Source organism: Cervus canadensis, chromosome 18 (assembly GCF_019320065.1).
Source record: "Cervus canadensis isolate Bull #8, Minnesota chromosome 18, ASM1932006v1, whole genome shotgun sequence".
Classification (NCBI taxonomy): Eukaryota; Metazoa; Chordata; class Mammalia; order Artiodactyla; family Cervidae; genus Cervus; species Cervus canadensis.
In genome coordinates, this window is record NC_057403.1 from 11,718,826 (window position 1) to 11,723,384 (window position 4,559).

The 4,559-nt window shown below is 50.8% G+C and overlaps 1 pseudogene; it reads left to right on the plus strand.

Annotated features, from left to right (window-relative positions):
* The first annotated feature begins 3,835 nt into the window (after nt 1–3,835).
* Nucleotides 3,836–3,933, plus strand: LOC122421809 (annotated as a pseudogene).
* The last annotated feature ends 626 nt before the right edge of the window (nt 3,934–4,559 follow it).

Below are 4,559 nucleotides of genomic sequence, written 5' to 3' on the forward strand. Positions count from 1 at the left end.
ATCCGAAGAGCCCCCTCAGTACCCACAAGAAAGAGGGACCTGGCCTCCAAGTCCGGTCCACACACATACATCTATAACAGTCCAGACCAAAGGCTTAAAAAGAAACACAACTCAAGCCACAGACATAACAACGTTTCTAGTATCCTCGTTAAAAAAAAAAAAAAAAAAATAGAAAAGGAACGAGTGAAATCGATTTTAAGACCAGCTCTCATTTAACCCGGTGCAGCCAACTTGCAGGCCGATTTGTTTTCAGGAGGAAACGGGAAAGTAGACAAGACCTGAGTACACGGGGCCGCGGGCAGAGAGGAACCCTGACTGTGAGTTACACTCAGATCTTCAGCTGCTCGGAGGCTCAGCGCCCCAGCCCGCGCTGCTCACGGGTCTACTACGTCTTCAACATCTCGTCGCACGGCCTCGGTATCACGGCTGGGAAGTCCCTGGCCTCCGGTGGGGAGGGTCCTGCCCGCTCATGCCAAGGGCCCGGCTTCCTTCCCTGGTTGGGAACCATGATCCCCAAAGTCAGGCGAGGTGCTTAAGAACAGACAAAACCAACACCGCCAACGAGCTGCCCCATCTCCTCCTCCTCCTACAGCCTCTGAAACCCGGTGTGTGCCACACTTTACAGCACACGCCGACTCACACCAGCCGCATTTCAAGGGCTCAGGGCCGGCGGGCCTGGGGCCTTTTTGGTGGGGCGCATGGCTCAAGGAACACGCTGGTCACAACGAACAGAACCGCCAGCAGAGGGCGTCAGAGAATAGCATGGATTTACTGAAATAAGGACAAGTACCGCATGATATCGCTCCTATGTGGGATCTGAAACACAAAACAAACGCATGAACATAACACAAAAAGAGAAACAGGCTCACGGATGTGGCGAACAAACCCGTGGTCACCAGTGGGAGAGGGAAGTGGGAGAGGGAGGCAGTGCGGGGGAGATGCTGAGTCGCTCGGTCCCATCTGATTCTTTGCAACCTGTAGCCCGCCAGGCTCCTCTATCCATGCTCTTCTCCAGGCAAGAATTCTGGAGTGGGTTGCCATTTCCTTCTCCAGGGGGGTCTTCCTGACTCAGGGATCGAACCCAGGTCTCCTGAATTGGCAGGAAGATTTTTTTTTTTTTAATGCCGCTGAGCCACCTAGGAAGCCAAAACCAGACAAAAACAAAGAGAAGGGGGGAAAAAAAAAAAGGACTGAAAACAGATTCGGTGCCCGGTGGGGTCTGAAAGCAGTTTTTCTTTATTTAATCTGTATTTTCTCAAGTTTCTGCTCTCTCCTCCCAAGATTTTTTTCTTAGGTTAAAAAAATGAAAAATATCACAGAGTTACTCTAAAACCCATCCAGCTGGACAGAAATGCGTCCAACAGGCAGAGCCTGAGAAAGGAACAGGCCTGTGGCCACAGCAGGCCCCTTCCCCGTGGAGGAGACGGCAGTGCTGGAGGCTGACGGGCTGGGTCTCACCTCGCTCCGTGCTGTGTCCTCCCCAAGGAACACGGCAGAGTGTCCGTCTTCCCAGTGGGTCAGGACCCCCTCCGCCCCGTGGGGGGTGACCACAAGTCCTCCCACAGTAGGGTGCATGACCACCCCGTGTCCTACCAGGTAGGAAACTGCAAGATCCCTGTCATCCTCAGCACCCAGCTCGTTAGTCACTCCGTCGTGTCTGACTCTGTAGCCCGCCAGGCTCCTCTGTCCATGGGATTCTCTGGGCAAGGATACTGGAGTGGGTGGCCATTTCCTTCTCCAGGGGATCTTCCCCAACCAGGGGCTGAACCTGGGCCTCTGGCATTGCAGGCGGATTCTTTCCCAACTGAGCCATCCCAGCCATCGTCAGAACCCAGCCGGTAGCACCGATATCCTGACCAGCTTGATTCTGAGAAAAGCAGTGGTGATGATGACTACCACCTGTTGAACACCCTCTCTTTGGACAGGCCCTTTCCAAACGAGCCACGTTCCCCAACAACCGTGTGAGGGGGTACTTTGATGATTCCCGATTTCCAGACGACTGGGGCTCAGAGAGGTTAAGGAACTGGCCCGAGGACACACAGCCGGTTGGTGAGGCTGGGATGAGCTGAGATCCACACATGCTTGCCAGGTCACGTGTATACGGGCAGTGTCGCGGCACACGTGCGCAGGCACGGGCCTCAGACAAAGGGAAAGCAGGCGGAACCTGGGGCAGGGGAGGGCCGAGACGCGTGGATCAGAGCCCTGCAGCCCGGGGCGCTCCTGCCTTCCCTGCTGTGCGCTGTGAGCGCGTCTCTGGTCTCCGCCCACCGACCCCAGCGTCCACACCCCCCTCCCCGACCCCCCTCGGGACAACCCACAGTGTCTCAGGTACTGCCCAACATTTCCTGGGGGCGCAGTCGCCCGGTTGAGGGCCGCGGCGTGGCTTCGTGGGACCCCTTTCTTCTGAGGCTTCGGTTCACACCTGCCCCTTCCTCCCGGACCGCGGGGGGTCACGCGTGAGAAGGATGCGGGCGGCGCAGGAGGGCCAAGCCCGCGAGACCTTTGGCTTCTCTGCCCACGGCGTCCTCTGCACCGCGCGGCCGAGGGGCACCTGTGTAGACACGGATTTGACGTCAGCCCCTGCGGAGACCCGCCCACGCTCAGCACGCAGGCCGCTGTCAACGCGAGCCCACGTCCACACCCTCACCACCGCCCGCTGCGCTCTCACGCGGCGGCCTTCCTGCTGCTCCCAGAACCGGCCGCACGCGGCCCGACCCCAGGGCCTTTGCTCAATCTAGCGCGTGCGTGCTCAGTCAGCCGTGTCGGCCTCTGTGCGACCCCCTGGACTGCAGTCCGCCAGGCTCCTCCGTCCATGGGATCCTCCAGGCAGGAACACTGGAGGGGGTTGCCGTGCCCTCCTCCAGGGGATCCTCCCCACGCAGGGATCGGACCTGCGTCTCTTATGTCTCCTGCATTGGCAGGTGAACTCCTTCCCACTAGCACCACCTGGGAAGCCCTCACAGTCTAGAGGGCACAGCGGATCCGGTTAGAACAGTGTCTCTCCGGTCATTTCCGACGGTGAAGGGAAAATTGCCTTTATTTGTAAGACTTTATTTCATTGGAGTGTGGTTGATTTAGTGTTGCGTTAGTTTCAGGTGTACAACAGTGATTCAGTTATACACACACACACACACACACACATTCTGTTTCATATTCTTCTCCATGATGGTTTATCACAGGATATTGAACCGAGTTTCCTGTGCCCCACAGCAGGGCCTTGTTGTTTATCCATCCTATATATAATGGCTGACATCTGCTGACCCCAAAGCTCCCAATCCTTTCCACCCCCACCCCTTGGCAATCACGAGTCTGTTCTCTACGTCTGAGTCTGTTTATGTTTCACAGATAAGTTCATTTCTGTCATATTTTAGATTCCACATATCACTGATATCCCAGGGTATGTGTTTTTCTCTTTCCGACTTACTTCACTTAGTATGATCATCTCTAGGTCCGTCCATGTTGGTGCAAATGGCATTATTTCATTTCTTAAATGGCTGAATAGTAAACTTATCTTTATTTTTTATTAATGTTTTAAATTATTTTTCCAGGTGTCTTGAGAAATAATGGGCATATGTCATTGTATAAAAATTATGGGGGGAGAGATAAATTAGGAGTCTGGGATTAATATATACACACACCGTGTGTATAAAATAAACAACAAAGATTTACTCTACAGCACAGGGAACTATATTCAATATCTTGCAATAAACCATAATGGAAAAAATAAAAAAAGAATACAGATATATACATATCTATGTATAACTGAATCACTTTGCTATACACCAGAAGCTAACACAATATTGTAAATCAAGTAAACTTCAATTTAAAAATTGCCGTGCTCACTTCAACTGCACATACACTAAAACTGGAATGATCCAGATAAGATTAACATGGCCCGGGCTGAAGGAAATTCATGAAGCATCTCACATTTTTAGAGTCTTTCAAAGGGCAGAAAGTCTTGGGACTTCCCTGGTGGTGCGGTGGTTAGCACTCAGCGCTTTCACTGCAGGGGGCCCAGCTTCAATCCCTGACTGGGGAACTAAGATCCCAAAAGCTTCAAGGTGTGGCCCAGAAGAAAAATTTTTTAAAAAGCAGAAATTCTTAATTTTTATGAAGTCAAAATTATCCTTCTTTATTAATTTTTGAATCATGGCTTTTGGAGTAATATCAAAGAGATACTTGTATTAACTCACAGTCAGAAGGACTTTCTGCTAAGCTTCCTTCTAGTAATTTTATATTTTAGATTCCTTGGACGGTTAATTAAAATTTTGAGCTAATGCTGGTTTACTCTGTAAGTTATGAATTAAACTTTTCTTTTAACATATCAATAAAAATAAATTAAAAATTACCTTTAGTGAGCCTATTTCAATTTTAAGAAGCAGGGAGTCCACCGAATTTTTTAAAAAAACTGTTATGGAGGGAATCACATAGACAATAACATTAATGGGTGGGTATACAGAAGGAGTTTTGAGAGGACTGGAATTTGTTGACTGTCATTCTGGCAGCACAGATAATCTTCCTAAAACGCAGATCTGAGAAGGAGCCGCTGCTGTTTAGAA